The following is an 18,660-nucleotide window of genomic DNA, read 5'->3' on the forward strand; positions in this document are numbered from 1 at the left end:
GGGAAGAGAAATGCAATGAAAGAGATACCATGATGGAGAGAGACATCATGGGGATAGAGAAAAACCTGGTGCTAGAGTCATTGCCAGAAATCCCCAAGGATGACCCCAGCCTGGGTTACTAGCAATAGTGGAGAGGGTGCCTGAACTGAACTGGCTTGCCCCAGAGATCAGATCGGTGAATACCCTAACTGTCATCACAGAACTTTTTTCCAATGACTGATGCAAGCAGATGCAGAGATCCACAGTCAGTCACTAGACAGAGCTCAAGGAGTCCAGTCAAAGAGAAAGAAGAGGGATTCTAGGAGCAAGTGCATCAGGATCATGATGGGGAAACATGCAGGGACGACCAACCCAAACCAGAGGGAACTCATGAAAACTGGATCAATGGCTGTCAAGCCTACATGGGACTTGACTAGGCCCTTTGTATGGCGAGATAGTGGTGTAACTTGATCTGCTTGCCAGGCCCCCTGGCGATAGGATCAGAATCTATCTCTGGTGCATGAGGGGCCTTTGTGGAGCCCACTACCTATGATGGGACATCTAGTGTAGCCTTAAGGCAGGGGGAAAGTCTTGGACTTGCCTCTACTGAATTTGCCTAAACTAATAATTTTTACAAAAATATTATAATGAATTGTGTTTTTTTTTAATTTGAAGATTACATATTGCTGGATGCTATTTGTGTTATTGTCTAGGAATGGAATTAAGTTCTATGTGCTAAAGAATTATTCTTGGAGCAGTAGAATTCTGTTATAATGGAATCATTTGCTGTAAAATTGGGAAGGTGAAATGTTGGTGTACATAATTTTCAACACGTATATCAAGTGTCTTCTCACATGCCTTTATTTGAAACACTAAGGAAACAGAGGCAGGAGGATCTCTGTGAATTCAAGTTCAAATTGGAATATATAACAATTTTGAGGTGAGCCAGAATCTCAGGTTGAGACACTTTAAAAAAAAAAGCCATAAATCTGTATACTACAAAAATGAATGTTAGTATATTTAAGAGGTTTAGTTATCTTCAGAGGCAGATAAAAGTCAATAAAAATTAATTTGAGTGTGGAGACAGATAGCATATCTCAAAAGGGCATGAAATGTCACATCATTTATCTACTTTAGTTCTCTGAGAAAGGCAGAGAGCAGGCTCCTCTCCAGGAAACCAATAAATATAGAAATGGGAAATAAACAGGTGCAATGAATGTTGATAGCGAAGTATGAGAAATGTGAAGGAAGCAAAATCTTGAAATATGGATACTTTTTTGAATCTCTCCAATAATCAAATATCATACTTGATGAAAGACTGACCTAGGATAGATATAAAAGGATAAATGCTGACCATGTACCCCAATGAGTATCTAAAATTGTTACCTTAGGTATTTATTCAAATTACAAGAAAGCACACTTTTTATAACTATCAAAATTACCCTGTGTCTTTGAGACAATAGGTGGATGCAGACTTAGGAATTATTTAATGGCTTCCAAGTAATCTGAAACAATAATTGTTTCGAGAAACATTAGCATTATTAAAAGATAATTTTTATTTTATTTATTTTATTTGAAAATTATCAGTGGATTTTCTACACTGTTCTTTGGCACATTGGCAGAAAGTTGAGAAAGGTGATTGACAAGTAGATTCAGTGAATATTTTAAAAGTGTAACTTCTACAAGTTGTTACTGTACTATATAACATGTCTTCACTGAGCTCTTTTTAATAATGTAGCAACTGTATTTTTCTCACATGCATCTTCATAGTTCAAATGAATTGTGTGTTTTCATAGTAGTGATGAACATAGGAACTATCAATGTTGAATACAGGGACATATTTGAAAATGTAAGGAAGAAATCAAGCTAACCACCCTTTATCCTGATTAAGGTTCCAGAAAGTCATAATTTTCAACATGCATTCTAATTGAGAAATAAGTACTTTGGGCAGGGTGGGTGTCACTAGCCCCACTTAGTCCGGATTCAGAAGTCTGTCACTTTCTTCTTACTCAATTCCAAAAGGAACTAGAAGAGAAAACTGGCTGTCTTAGCATCATCCAAATAGAAGAGAAAGAACTAATACATAACTCCATTCTGTGAAAAGGGCTACATACTAATACAGAGTGTTCTCTGAAGTACAGGTAAGATATATACACATAAACTCATGCCTATACAATGGAGCACATTTAAATTTTAGATTATTTTCCAGGATAAAGCTAACATTAGAGAAAGAAGGGGAACTGAAATGTATAAATTACTTCTTAATGAGAATAAAATATGTTATTGAATTAATAATTTATATTACTTTTAGATACATTTTAATAAATCACCTTATGACTTGTTCATGCCACCTAGTAATATATGTTAACCTAAAATGTGCTCATTATATACATTCTAAACTTTATTTGGAGGTAGAAATTATATTAGTTTGTTTCCAAAGGGCAAAGATATTTGCAATAAAAGAATCTAATGAAGACTCAAAACATATTTCAGTTATTAATCCAAGGCCTAAGGAAACTAATCAGGAAAATAATTTGGACATTTTTCCTTATTAATGAATATTTGATATGCATTCCATAGCATCTAAAAGTACTTATAAAAATTCTCAAATATCTTTATAAAATTTAATAGTTTCCTTTCTCCAACAAATTTCCGAAGCCTACACTTGGGGAAAGAAAAATAAAATAACCCTATTGTAGCTCATAATGGAGGAGTTTCATTTTCAGAAAGTTATATTATCCCAAATTGCTAAAGAAATGCGAGTGGACTGGAAATTTGCATTGTTCATCCACATAATACAATTGACTGTGTAATGTTAGTGAAAAATAATTTATAAATGCTCATATCTAGAATATCAATGTACAAGCAACCGAACTATCTCCCCCAAATGCTAATTTTCTCTGAAAGTATTTCTACCCATGATGACTGTTGACCTTAACAATTATTGAAAAATGCGTTACATTCTCTTATCAAATGTTCTACTGTTTTATTTTTCAAATAACAAAAGTAAATCCCGATAGCCTGAATTACTATACCAGTTTTTAATTGCTATCAGTTTCATTTTCTCTAAAGGAAAATGACACCAGAGTTGATGGTCAGCCGTACTGGGTCTATATTGTAGGACTGTATTGACCAGGTTATCCACAACCATCCTTTTCATCATGGGCTTAGTTTCTTGAGGTCAAGAAAGAGACCCCATGACTGGGAGAAGCTTATGATATTTTATGGATCACAAATCATTCAGAATTCTCCATGCCACACTCGATTTATATCCTGGCACCAAGAAGAAGAATTTCATAAAAAATTTATAGGTTCCAATATTACACTATTTCCCACTTTCTTTCCAATAACAACGGGGGCACTCAGAGGGATCCTGCCTGATTCTCTTCTTCATGGGAATTGTTCTTATCCTTTCACATCCTCAGATTTCAACACTGTCAATGTGGTCAGCATTAATTATCCACATATCCTCACTGACATTTTATGCACCAGTGCCAACCCAAAGCTCCCTCAAGATGAATTCAAAAATAAGTTTTTGTAAGTGAATAAACTGAGTTAAAAGCAAGCACAAATACAAAAAAAAAAATACAGTAAGGAAAAATAGGCAAAGATAAGTACCTTTAAGACTGCAGTTTTTGAGTTCAGATAACATATTAGAGTGTTTTAAACAACAAATTCCTAATTGATATTAATGCAATAATGTCTGCTAATAAAATACATAATATTACATGAGATTTATTAGGAAGCTCAGTTAAGAAACTTCGTATTTCTTTTTTCTCTACTCTTCTATTCCATTCAGTCGTATCTTTTAATAAATTGTAATGCATCTGTCCTAATGTTTTTCTTTTGAAAATAATGTCCTCAAGACTTCTGTTCCTGCATCCATATCCTGTTACTGATAAGTCTTTGCTAAGCCAAAACATGATAAAGTATTACCTGTCACATTTTCTATAAATTCCATGGAAACATGTAAAACATCAACTCTTAGTGGAAAACCCTATTTGTTCAGATATGGCAAATGAGACAATTTTTAGGGTTATTTATGGAATGTTATATATATATATATATATATTATCCTTTGACTACATTACAGGGGAATGCTTTATTTAATCAGAACTTTGCATACAGTCAATAAGAAACCACTTTAATCTACACACAATTTTATTTGCAGATACTGACATGTTAGTTTAACATACCAAACATAAAGTTGCTTCCACTACCTTGAATGAAGGAAAATAAAAGACAATGGTTACAGAGACTTCCACAACAAATCAAATAACAAATAATATATATGACCAATAATACTTGATCAATTTGCTGTGTCATTTCATTAATGATAGTCGTTTGTGAATTTCAATTTCAAATTAATGTAACTTCACAGTCTCTCCCTTGAAATTAGAGTCACACTGTATCCATAATTTCAAATACTTCATACTAATTTCAGTAAGTGAGGACTATTCAACATTCATTCATTTTTATTTAAGTTAATCATTAACTAATAGAATGTCAACCTTTAAAACACAAACATTTCTTCACCTTGTGCATGCACAAAGTGCAAAGGAAACCTGAAAGAGTCCCAGAAATGATGTAATAGTTTCTTGATTAGAGGATTGATACCCTATTTTTTTTCAAACTCTGCTTTATTGGAAAAAGGAAAGTGTTAGCCACACTTCAATACACATAAATATGATCTAGCCAGCTGACTAGGGCAAGTGGGTGAAAATTATGATAAGGGCAGTTTACGTTGCACTAGAAATTGTTCAGTACAAATAGAAACTTCATGTCTTCTGGTATGAAAATTTAAGACAAATATACTTTAGCAATGAATGCTAAAGATTGTCTTGGACTGTCTGAAATATCATCGTAGCAGCAGAACTACCAACATTGATCAACTGTAATCATGTCCTATCAATAGAAACGGCAATTTGATCTTTATTTGTGATTTTTATTTGTAGCATATATGAAAAGGTCCTTGGGAGTCTTCACCTTGTCTAGATAAATTTTTGTCTTTATTTTTGTTTCTTCATTAAGAATGTTTTTATTCATTTTACATATCAACCGAAGATTTCCCTTTCACCCCTCCTGCTCCCCACAAGCTTTCCCTCCCAACCCATTCCCTCTCCCCTCCTCCAAAAAGGTAAGGTCTTACATGGGGAGTCAGCAAAGCCTGGCACATTCAGTGGAGGCAGGTCCAAGCCCCTACCCCCTGCATCAAGGCTGTGCAAGGTGTCCCATATAGGTAATGGGCTCCAAAAGCCAGCTCATGAACCAGGGATAGATCCTGATCTCACTGCCAGGGGGCCCTCTGACAGACCAAGCTACACTACTGTCTCACTTATGCATAAGGGGATGGGATGGTTGAGCTGGAACATGGACCCAGTGGGAGAGTGAAGAAAGTGATATCTTGATAGTGGGAAACATCATGAGGATTGGGAGAAACCTGGTACTTGGAAAGTTCCCAGGAAGGATGACCCCAGTTTAGACTACTAGCAATAGTGGAGAGGGTGCCTGAGAGCTGGCTTACCTCAGTAATCAGATTGGTGAATACCCTAGATTAAATTTATTGGCTCCCAGTATAGTCCTCTTTTGCTGTGATCTTGAGAATTAAACTCTACGATTAGACTTAAAGAAGTCTTGAGAGTTTTCAATCATTAAAGGATATTTTAGTCTATCTTGTGAGTATTGGGGTAAGCTCTATATTCTATTCATAATGACATTTCCATATTTGATTGTCATTACTCTGTGTCTATACTTTGTAGTCTCTGCTGTTTTTTTTTTTAATTTATCATCTCTACACAAATACAATGTCTCTTCTTTAAAAATAAAACAAGATGTGTGTGTGTGTGTGTGTCTGTGTGTCTGTGTGTCCTTGTGTGTGTGTATGTCTGTGTGTGTGTTATGCTTATGTGTATGGATACTTGCACCCATAATCAAGTGGAAGCTAAAAGTGTCTGTCACTGTGTGCCATATCTCCTTGACACAGTACGTCATCGAATCCTGGATCCAGCCTGATGTCCAGCAAGCACCAGCAGACTTCTTCTTCTATACCTCCACTGTTCTGAGCTTATAAGTGCCGCTATGCCTTGCTTTTTCCCACCTGCTTTTTCAGGTCCTCCTGTCTTTACAGCAAGTGTTCTTACTCACTGATTCATCTCCCTAGTTCAGGGTTCAGTAAGGCCTGCTCCTATCTATCATTTTTCTACCACTCCATACAATTTGTATATATAACAAGATTTCAATGTTGCTTTTCATATATAGAGTATTTTCTTATGTCTTCAAGACTAAAATCTTTAAAAATTTATTTTATTTCTAACATTTACATTCATATAATAAATCCATGGTTAAGTCACACTTTACCAAGGTTGTAGAAATGTATGCCTGAGTATAATTACTATCAAAATCAAGGCACTGCTATTTTTATCTCCCTTTCAACTTCTCTGTTGTCCCTTTCTATTTTCTCTTTACACTAACCCAGCCCTTGGCAACTGCTGATTAGATTCCTGTTCTGACAGTTCCTTATCTTGAAAGTATTATATTCAATCTACACTGTACTACACACTATACAGCTTTCCTTCTTGCTTTATATTTTAATGTATCATGCTAATTTTGAGTTTTAGCCAGGGCTTATGTATCAGTGTATCATTTTTCTATTATTTCATCATGCTTTGTAGTATGCATATAACAACATTGACATTCTCCAATCACTGGGTAAAATTTTATCCATTTTCCCTGGTGAACAATTTTAATTTTAGCTGTCTTAAACAATTGTGGAAAAAATTATCTTTGCAAGAACATCACACATAATTTGAGGGGATAAAAGGCATATTTAGATCATGACTTAAGGGCTTCTAGTCTACATCCATGTTGCCCCGAAAATTTTTTCTTCTAATAAGGATTACAGATGTTGAAAATAGAAGTATGTGATATATGACACTTTCCTCTGAATTGAAACTTCCCTTCCAGAAGAGAAGTGGAGTCTCAGAAGATAAACAAAAGTCACATGCTTGAAAATACAGTTTCTTGGACAACTCCACAGGACTTGTCTCTAGCCATATTAAAAGTACTAAACAACCACTAGGAAAAGAAACTGACAGTAGAACATCAGAGAGAATTCTAGAACCTGATGAGGGTCTGCAAGCTGCGCAGCAATCTCCGGAGCTGTGTCTGGATGAGTGGGCTTTTCAATAATGCAGCAACTTTTGAGTCATCTCTGCCCTTTGCATGTAATTCCCTACCCATACTGCAGTTAAGAAACACAATAAAAACTCATTGGTACTGTGAAGAGATTAGCATGTTTCAGGCTACTATATGTGGGCTAGTTCTAGACTTTGGAACAGCAATTTCTTACTCCACTCTGTGTTATAATTAACATACTGTGATGAGAAGATAAAATCCTGCTGACATCTATTAATTTAGGATACCACTAGCTCCCATCACCCAAAAGCCCAGATAGCGTATCGGCTTATAGAAAGGCTTTGTATATCTTGCTGTACCTTCCTCTCTGATATACCCACCAATGTATTTTAAACTTGCCTCGAATTATAATGTTCTCTGTTTGATAAAACTATAACATCTTCATAAAAATGACTCCATGTTCCAACCTAAATGTGGCAAAACCTAAATTGTCATTCAAAATGAATCCAGAATAAATTGTCTTATTCCTAAACAAAAACACCAATTCATCAAGCTGGACATTGTTGTATTTGTTTTTTGTCCTGCCATGGGTTCCTTTTTGGGTTGAATAGATATATGTCTTCCATCTCTCCAGGAAAAGAAACCTGTAACACAATATGGCAGAACAAAAGACTTCTATTCTAGATGAGAAAACAAAAGGAAAGGCAGATGAGATCCCAAGATCCCCGTGATGAGCATATAGTCAAATACTTTAAACCCCCTATAAGGCAAATTTTCTAAAAGTGCACAGTCTTTCCCAAAATAATGACCTTAGAAAGCTACCATTAAACATATAGGCTTTCATGAGAAACTATCTACAGTCACACTATGATACTCTACTATGCAGTAACTCCATAATTTTGTATCTTATTCAGCAATACACAGGCGTGGCCATTAGGACTATCATCAGTATTCTCTGAAACACTTCATCCTCTTCTTTCTCTTGCTCATTCTTTTCTTCCTTTCCATCTATATACTCTATTATACTTCAAACAATTAAAGTTTCAGCTTCCATCTCACTGATATTGAATATTTTCATTCTTATGCTAATTTGACATTCAATTCTTTTGATAAAATAACATTAAAAATTGCCACCATTAAAAGCAAGTTCCCATTTCCCAACTTCATGCCAAGAATTATCAATATTTTCATACTAAGGCCTTTTATTGGACATTTATTTTACTAAATTTTCTCTAAGTTTGTGCATTTTACACCTATGAACATATAATTTTTGACAAAGAAGCCATAACTGTACAACGGAAAAAAGAAAGCATCTTCAACAAATGGTGTTGGCATAACTGGATGTCAAAGTGTAGAAGGATACAAATAGATCCATATCAGTCACCATGCACAAAAATTAAGTTCAAGTGGATCAAAGACCTCAACATAAATCCAGTTCCTCTGAACCTGATAGAAGAAAAAACAGCAAGTAGTCTTGAATGCAATGGCATAGGAAATCACTTCCTAAATATAACACCAGTAGCACAGACACTGAGAGAAATAATCAATCAATGGGACCTCTTGAAACTGAGAAGCTTTCGTAGAGCAAAGGACATAGTCAACATGACAAAGCAACAGCCTACAGAATGGGAAAAGTTCTTCACCAACCCCACATCTGACAGAGGGCTGATATCCAGAATATATAAAGAACTCAAGAAATTAAACATCAAAATGCCTAACAGTCCAATTAAGAAATGGGCTATAGAAGTAAACAGAGAATTCTCAACAGAGGAAACTCAAATGGCTGAAAGACATTTAAGGAATTGCTCAACATCCCTAATCATCAGGGAAATGCAAATCAAAACAACTCTGAGATACCACCTTACACCAGTCAGAATGGCTAAGATCAAAAACACTGAAATCAGCTTATGTTGGAGAGGATGTAGAGTAAGGGGAACTCTCCTCCACTGTTGGTGGGAATGCAAACTTGGACAGCCATTTTGGAAATCAATATGGCACTTTCTTAGAAAATTGGGAATCAATCTCCCTCAAGACCCAGCTATACCACACTTGGGCATATACCCAAGGAATGCTCAATCATACCATAAGGACACATGCTCAACTAGGTCCATAGCATTATTATTTGTAATAGCCAGAACCTGGAAACAACCTAGATGCCCTTCAACTGAAGAATGGATAAATAAAATGTGGTACATATACACAATGGAATACTACTCAGCAGAGAAAAACAATGACATCATGAGGTTTGCAGGCAAATGGATGGATCTAGAAAAAATCATCCAGAGTGAGGTAACACAGACTCAGAAAGACAAACATGGTATGTACTCAGTCACTCATAGGAGGATACTAGATATAAAACAAAGAATGACTACTAGACTGCTACTCACAACTCCAGGGAGACTACCTAGAAAACAGGACCCTAAGAAAGACACAGGGATCACCCAACAACAGAGAAATTGATGAGATCTACATGAGCAAACTGGACGTAAGGAGGGGGGGTAACGAAGGTCAAGGGGCAAGGGAAAGAGAGCTCACGGGAGCAGGAGATCCCAGCTGGATCAAGAACAGAGAGGGAGAACAAGGAAAAAGAGACCATGATAAATGAAGACCAAATGGGAATAGGAAGAAGCAAAGTATTAGAGAGGTCTCCAGAAATCCAAAAAGATATCTCCACAATAGACAACTGGCAATGGTCAAGAGAAAGACTGAACTGACCTACTCTGGTGGCAGGATGGCCAAACACCCTAACTCTTCAAGAAATCTCATCCAATGACTGATGGAAGTGGTTGCAGAGATCCATGGCCAGGCCCAAGGTGGAGTGCCAGGAAACAACCAGCAAGAAAGAGGAGGGATTGTATGAATGAGAATTGTTGAGACCAAGATTGGAAAAAGCACAGGGACAAATAGCCAAACTAGTGAAAACACATGGACTATGAACTAATACCTGAGGAACCCCCAACTGGATCAGGCCCTCTGGATAAGTGAGACAGTTGATTAGCTTGAACTGTTTGGGAGGCACCCAGGCAGTGGGACTGGGACCTGTCCTTAGTGAATGAGCTGGCTGTTTGGAACCTGGGGCCTATGCAGGGACACTTGGCTCAGCCTGGGAGGAGGGGACTGTACCTGCCTGGACTGAATCTACCAGATTGCACTGAATCCCCCACCAGGTTGCACTGAATCCCCAGGGGAGTTCTCACCCTGGAAGAGATGGGAATAGGGGAGTTGGGCTAGGGGGAGGAGACTGGGAGGAGGGAGTTCAGGGGAATCCGTGGCTGATATGTAAAATTAAATCAAATTGTAAAATAAAAAAAATGAAATTATGTTTTAATATTTGTTTGGTGTTAGAGAATTTCACAAAATATGTTTTGATTATCCTATTTCTGCCTTCCCAGGTCCTCTTGACACTCCTCCACATCCCTATCCACACAACCTTACATTCTTTCTCTAGTTAAATAAAGGGAAGTTGTCTGTCCTGCAGTGTGGTTGATATACCTCCATTAAAGAAAACTGATTTTCCTCTCCCAGCAGTTATCAGTTGCAAATAGCTCCGTGACTGCAGATGGGGCTTTGTACCCACTTTCCCTCCTCTGTGCTGATGTTTCCTTGTCTGCTTTGGGTACCGCATAGGTCTTATGCATGCTGCCACAGCCTCTGTGAACTCTTATGTCCATCGACCTTATTTCATCTGCAAAATAGTTTCCTTGGCATCAGTCTCTACCCGTGACTCTTACAAAGTTTCTTTTCCAGTCTATGCACTGATCCCAGCACATAGTCTCTTTGGGGGAAGATATCGGCATATCCTAATTAGGATTGGGCACTCCAGCGCCTTTCCCATTGTCCAGTTGAGGGTCTCTGTGTTAATGATCTACAGCAAGAAGAAGCTTCTGTGATGACTGATACACGGTTATAGCAATCGATCATTAGAAGTTGCTTCATTGCTGCGTTCATTCAGCAAAGTAATAGTATGTTTTATCTTAGACCTCGAGTCTCAGTTCTTGGTCTCCAGAATGCCCCTTAAATCCAAACAGAAAATGTTTGGCTACCCCCATTTCATCCATGCTACTATTGCCCAATTGCTCTTGTCTTGTAGGAAGGTTGTTATTGTAGATCAGAAGGTTCATAGCTAGAAGAGAAGGATGATTATTCTCCTCTGGTAGAGCATATAGCATTTTCCATCACTATGAATGCCATCCAGCAGGGATGAAGCTTCCAATTGAATACTAACTCGATTTCTCCATGTTCTATGACATAAGCCTGCTGAATCTTCTGTAAGAGAGTGTTACTATTATTGTGTAGTTCATAACCAAAAGTATTGCCAATAGCCTGTACTGTTTGATGCTGGAAGTTCTATGGGAATACACTAAAAATTATATGACCCCTTCCTAGACTTCCAGGATTTACTTTTATATGAGAACACAAATCTCTTTATTTAAATATATATGTTACACAGCTTCTGTAGTTATAGGATTCTGTATGTCTTTCCAAAGTCATTTGTTTTTAGTTATCCCTCCCTGTATTCCCTTCTATTTCCCACCCTATTTAATCTTTTTGTTCTAATTTCTTTTTGTCCTTTTATAACATTATATTTTATCTCTTCTTTGTAACATCCTATCCCACACCTCTGGTCCCTTATTAGGTATCTAGCTTCTGTAGGTATTCTAAATGAAACATATATATGTGACGCTTAAAAGCTAGAATGCCATCTTTTAAAATTTTTTGAAATTTTAAATTAGTTACAATGTTTCTCCTTCCCATTTCCTCCCTTCAAAACCTCCCGTATAAACTTCCCTGCCCTCCTTCAAATTCCTCATCTCTTTTGGTAATTGTGTTCATAATCGTTAATTTATATTCATAGAAGCATATATGTATTTGTGTACACATATATATTCCTTAATATGGCCTTCTGAGCCCACGTAACTTGTATGTATGTTTTAAGGACTGACTGTTTTGCATCAAACAACAAATTAGTGTGTTCCTGAACTAAAACTGACGTGAATTTTCCCTCCCTGGGGACTAGCTTTCATGGTAACAAGACACAATACAAGCTTCCAAAAGAGGGAGGCAACAGACAGCCCTACCTAGCTACAAACTTTATCAACCACCAACATGCATAATAATCCTATGGGTACAGTGGTAACAGCCACAGTTGAGAGTCATCAAGCAATGTTTTTCTGTTGTTTTTTGTAGCACGAATCTTAAAAGGTCTTATTAATAAAAACAAACCTGGAGCCAGGTATTGGGGTGAATGCTAAATGATCAGAGAAGCAGAACAAGCCACAGCTAACCTCACCTTGCCAACTTCTCAGCTGATCCTGTTTCCTCAAACTGGAAGCCCAGTCCTCATCTGAACAGATCTCAGCTGAACTACTACTAAAATCACACAAGCTTAAAAACCTAAAAAGCCTCTAATCCCTGGCCTTCATGCTGTATATACCTTTCTGCTTCCTGCCATCACTTCCTGGGATTACAGGTGTGTGTCTTTCCCAAACAATACTTGAGCTCTCAAGTGCTGGGATTAAAGGTGTCTGTCACCATGCCCCACTGTTTCCAGTGTGACCTTTAACTCACAGAGATCCGAAAGGATCTCTGCCTCTGGAACGCTGGGATTAAAGGTGTGTGCTACCACTGCCTAAACTCTATGTTTAATATAGTGGCTGTTCTGTTCTCTGACCCCAAGGTAAGTTTATTGGGGTGCACAATATACCAACCACAATTGTTCTGTTTTGTTTTCTGAATCTAAATTACATTACACAGAATGATTGTTTCTAGCTTCATTCATTTTCCTGCAAATTTTATTTTTCTTAACAGCTGAATATTTCGCTTTGTAAATATACCACATATTCACTATCCACTCGTCAGTTGATAGGCATCTAGGCATTTAAATGATTTTAAATTGTCTGTTGTGGTGCTGGTGAGGTAGCTCAGTGATTAAAACCATGTTATAGTCTTGCAGAACGCCAAGTCCTGGCTCACAGCAACCACACAAGTCATCATCACTACAGCCTGTACCTCTAGCTCCCGAAGATCTGACACCTAATTTTGGCCTCTCCAGGTACTTCAGGCATGTGTCCAAACTGACATTGACACACATGCACATAAGAAAAACTGAATGACTGAAGAAAATGAATGAATGAATCTAAAAATGTTATTTGTTAAATAAATTTACAAATTTGATTAAAAAGCAAACAATTTGTAATTTGTGTTCAGTTTAATCCATCTGAACTATTTCCCCAAAGTAATACGTCAGTATGCATTTCAATGTTGTCTATAGCTTTATGATTTGTATTTAGTTCTCCGGTGTTTGATATGGATGATCAAAGACTCAGGACTGCTTTTAGAAGCAATTACATCTCCCTTTCACTACCTTCTTCTCTTTGTTGACATAAACTAAATACAAAGGTGTAGATAGGCTCTTAAATTCAATGTTATGCTCAATTGACCTATTCGGTTATCATATTGTGAAAAGACTATTTTGTTTTGAATATCATATATATATATATATGTATATATATATATATGATATGATATTATAAGAGAAAGAAAGAAAGAAAGAAAGAAAGAAAGAAAGAAAGAAAGAAAGAAAGAAAGAAAGAAAGAAAGAGTAGAGGAGCATAGGAGAGGAGAAGAGCACAGAGGAGAGGAGGGGGAGGAAGTTGGGATAAAGTGAAAACAGAATTGTGGTATAGAATTACATGCCTGGGAAATGCTGCATCCACAAGGTCACATTGCACTGAGAGGTGCTTTCGGCACTGCTTCCTGCTCTGCTGCCAAACTCCTGACTAGTATCTGTCCTCTTGTCTGAAGTCACCCCAGCCATCTATCATCTCTTTTTCATTTCCTTCAAAGTTCCCACAATTCTCTTTGTTACCATACTGCTTTTAACTCCAAGACTGTTAGCAGTAAGTAGTCTGTGTCATCCATTGCTCCATGCCTCCTTTTTTCAGGTCTCATGAAAACACATGGTACTAGGTGATAGTCCTCTGTGCTTTAGGTGCTAGCTGGGCAGAAGCACAGATGAGATATGAATTTAAATATAACAAAGCATCATACAGTCATGATTCTAGTCTATAACTTTGTCTTCCCTGATAAATTGATAAATATAAAAGATTGGATATTGCAGCAATTCCTTTTCTTTATGGTGGAAAACACCCCAAGTTCCCTAGCCAGCACTCAACTTTGCCATTTTTGTGGACATGTGTCAGTTTCAAGTCAGATAGCTACTATTTCTAGTTGTTCTTTCCCCAATCTATAACTAGAAAGTAGAACACATTAATTGGAGTTTTGCCTCTGTTGGCTCAGCTACATGTCTGGAAGTTATAGATTAGAGATCCCATGTCATGGAAATGACTTCCCATAATTAACTCATTACCTCCAGTGAGTCTTACAAATGGGAGCTGCTATAGTGATAGCCACCAATAAGTCACAAAAGGTCAAAGGCATCAAATGAAAGAACTGGGAGTGCTCTGGGAAGAAGAACAGATTTCTGACCACCATATATACCTAGTTGATATTTTGGATGTAAGTCTTTATCGAAGTATTAGAGGACAGACATAATTCTTACATGAAATTGTTTTCTAACAGAATGTACATTTTGCACAAAAGGAAATCAATTTAAACACAATCAGCCTGTTCTTATCTAAACCACTCTTAAAACAATTCTGAAAATCATTTATTTTGCTAAAAGCCTTGGCCACCAACTGTAACATCATTGATAAATTTTCAAATTGAGTAAAATAAAGGCAAAGGAAGTTACACATATGGTTGTCATGATAGCTTTGCAAAGTGCTGAACAAAATATGGTGTATAAAAAAAGACAATGTGTAGGAATTGGTAACTATTTATTAGAAAAGATAAGAGTAATAGATTATAAACCCATAGGAAAAAACTTTTATTGTCCCTCTCCATATGTGCGGATATTTTACAGACACAATTGCATCTTACATAACATCTAATATCTAGCATATTCTGTATGTGTAATATACAGGTCTATGTGTTAATTTTTAAAATAGTTTTCTTAATGTCCTCAATGATAAGTTTCAGCTTTTGTTTGATGTCATTTATATAAAAAACTAGGAGTGTATTGCCAAACAAGAATTATAAGTATTATAGGCTTTATTTTCTTTTAGTTCTACAGATTTTTTTTCATAGAAATAAGGGTTTTAGTTTGCAATGTGCTTAACTACTGCCTTCATTGTTCCTATTAACTCTTCTCATAATATAGAATGGTAATCCAAAATTAGAAATCCATTTCCCCCTGAAAGCTAAGTATTATTTGAAAATATTTACCATATTCCCACCAATCCATAAAATACTTTGATAGGACGTGTTTCATGTCTAAACACCGAGTGCTATAAGGTAAATTTGTGATGTCAAACAAAGCTTTGTAGGACCACACTTCTTTTTAGCAACCAAACAGAACTTGAAATGCATCCCACTGGTTGAGTTTCTGAGTTTATGACAACACCAGTGGCCATGTTCATGGGGAAGGTAAGTCTCTGGTGGTTCCACTCCTAGACAAAGAACCGCAGGCAACTAAGGAATGTGGTGAGCAGGAGAAATACTTTCTCCCTGGGATGAGAATCAATACTAAGTGATCAACCCTGAAACCAACACATACAAGCAACATATATTTCTTATGGATATCAAATAAGTTCATATTATGAAATATAAACACTACAAAATTATATGATTTTCAAACTTTAATTGGTAATTCTATGTAATATGTGTATGTGCAGTTCTGAATTGAGGTACTCTTTTTTTTTGAAAATGTTGCTCATGAAAAAAAATGCATCATGTCTCATTTCATTGCAATTTTTAGAAAAGAAAAAGAGCTCTCTGTGTTTAACACTCATGCTGTTTTTAGTGTTTAATTCTATATAATATGTGGATCAGTCTCATCGATGTTTGTATTCATTCATGATTTACTCAATTACCAGTAAAGGAAATACTAGTCTAGATCCGCCGGGAAATCACATTTTCATATCCTTGGGTTTTTTGTTGTTTTTAAATATTGAAATGTGGACTGTGATATTTATGGTGTTCACTGTACTATTTTCATACATATTTACCATGTTCACTGGCCATGTACATCTATCTTCTGCACAGGGACCTTCTCTCCCCAGGCACCTGACAATGCAAACAGTTTCATGTAAGTTCTTCTGTACCATTCCTTACCCATGACTATCTCTAGTTCCCATTTTGTTTCTATCCTATATTTCTAGGAATTTCTGTATGAACTGCTTTTTGTTAATAGGTGAAACTATCCCATACTATTTTGTATTCAATAATGCTTCCCTTATTAGAACATAAACTCTCTGCCTCCAGGAAATTTCTCTCTCAGTTCCCAATCTATTCTAAGTCTAGACCCAGGTAAATAAGTTACTTTTAAAATAATAAATAAGCTAATTGGTTGTGATTTCTACTCCAGTGTCTTTATTAAAATATCATCAGTATCATGCCAATATATTCTATTTACAGAGTATTACTCTTTAAAGTATGAAATAGATAATCACACATACAGATATACTTGGAACACTAAGAATAATTATATAATGTTCATGTTCAAGTTAATGTTTTATATTTATTCTTTGTGTGTGTATCTGTGTGGGGGTGCATGTGTGCTCATGACACATAGTATGTTTGGGGGCCAGAGAACAGTTTATTGGAGTCTGTTCTTTTAGGTTTTTTTGTTTTTTGTTTTTTGTTTTTTTAACTAGAAAACTACTCTGAAGGCCAGGGAAGCGAGGCGCTCAGTATAAGGACCAGATTTGGCTTAAGCTATGACCATCCCCTTTTACTGCCTCCTAAATGATAGTATTAAAGGTGTGAACCATCACTTGTTCTTAAGTTAGACATTCTATAATAATAATTTTCTTTATTCATGGAAAACACTAGTGTAAATTTAACAATGTTAAAAGCAGAGAAATAGCCTGAGATGAGGCACACATTTCTGATCCCAGTACTTTGCAAAGTTCAAAACCAGCATGTGCTTGCTCTGTAGGGAGTCCAGTGGCCATCCTGAACTGCATGTAGAGACCAGATATATTTGGGGGTAAGTGAAATTAATTTGCTATGAAGTTGCATCATTTGCTCTTTAACAGATGGTGCAAGTCATGCACTTAAAAAAATCAAATACAGTTGAATTTTGGTAGCAGGGTAAACGACAAATAAATAGAATATTTATCATTTATTTTCATGATTTTGTCACATCATGAAGGATGTTTCACATAAATATGCACAAGGAGCAATTAATGAGTGATGAAAATATGTGTCAGTTTTGTTTGTATTATTGCTATTAATTTCACTTACAATGCTAGCTTTCTGGAAGCTGATCCAAGCTGGTGGGAGCTCATAGACTCTGTCCTGTCATCTGGGGAACATGCATGAGACCAAAGTAGCATCTCTGAATGTGGATGACAGTTATGTGGCTAGATCTGTTTGGGGCGCCCCTGGCAGTGGGACCAGGGTTTATCCTGGGTGCATGAAATGGCTTTCTGGAACACATCCCCTAGGATGGGATTCCTTGCTCAGCCTTGACATAGAGGTGAGGGGTTTGGTCCTGCCTCAACTTAGCTTGCCAGACTGTTCACTCCCTAAGAGAGGTCTTACCCTCTCTGAGGAGTGTGGGATTAGGGGAGGTGGGGAGGGTGAGAGAAAGGGAGAGAGGAGGAACTGAGATTGGTATGTAAAATAAAAACTTTTTTTCTAAAAATAAATAAACTTTAAAAAATTTTTAAAAATACATAGAACATTTCACTGCATTGATTAACATGTCCATACTCCTGAAGCTGAAAAAGTTGTATGTCTTATGCTTTTTTTAGTTCCTTTCATTTGTTTGATTTATTCTTTGTTTTATGCTATTCTGGTATGCATATTATTATTATGCAAAAAAGGGTATGAATTTTGGTGGGTTGGGAGCTAAGGAGGATCTGGGAGGATCTGGGGAAGGGGAAACAGAAGAAAAATATATTAAAAATCTATTTTTAATAAACTAAAAAAATTTCTGTCAATAATGGAATCATTTTCTGAGTGTTCCTCATTGCTTTCCCACTGCAAATATACATATATACATGTGCGACATACACACACACACACACACACGGGGGGGGGAGAGAGAGAGAGAAGAGAGAAGAGAGAGAGAGAGAGAGACATACCTGGAGAAACAAATGCACATGCAGACACACATATAAGTACCATTATCCCACACAAATGACAACAGAATCTAATTTATTAAGAGATTCCCTTCTCACGATTTATCCTGAAATGACTCTACCCATATTTAAAGTTTTAATTATCTCAGTTTCCTGGACGTGTTATGTCATTTTATTATACAGAATAAGTGCATGGAAACAACTCAATTGGAGGATCATGGAAGTAAATTCTATGACTCTGTCCTCAGAAATACATTAAGATCTTTTCATATTGTATTTTTGTAGCAATTATTATATTTAAATAATCTATTTTTGAATTATTTGAACGGAAAGAATAAATAATCACTAATAGTTAAATGTGTATTATCTATTTGACAACAACAAAATACACACTTTA

Source organism: Peromyscus leucopus, chromosome 17, assembly GCF_004664715.2.
Source record: "Peromyscus leucopus breed LL Stock chromosome 17, UCI_PerLeu_2.1, whole genome shotgun sequence".
Lineage (NCBI taxonomy): Eukaryota > Metazoa > Chordata > Mammalia > Rodentia > Cricetidae > Peromyscus > Peromyscus leucopus.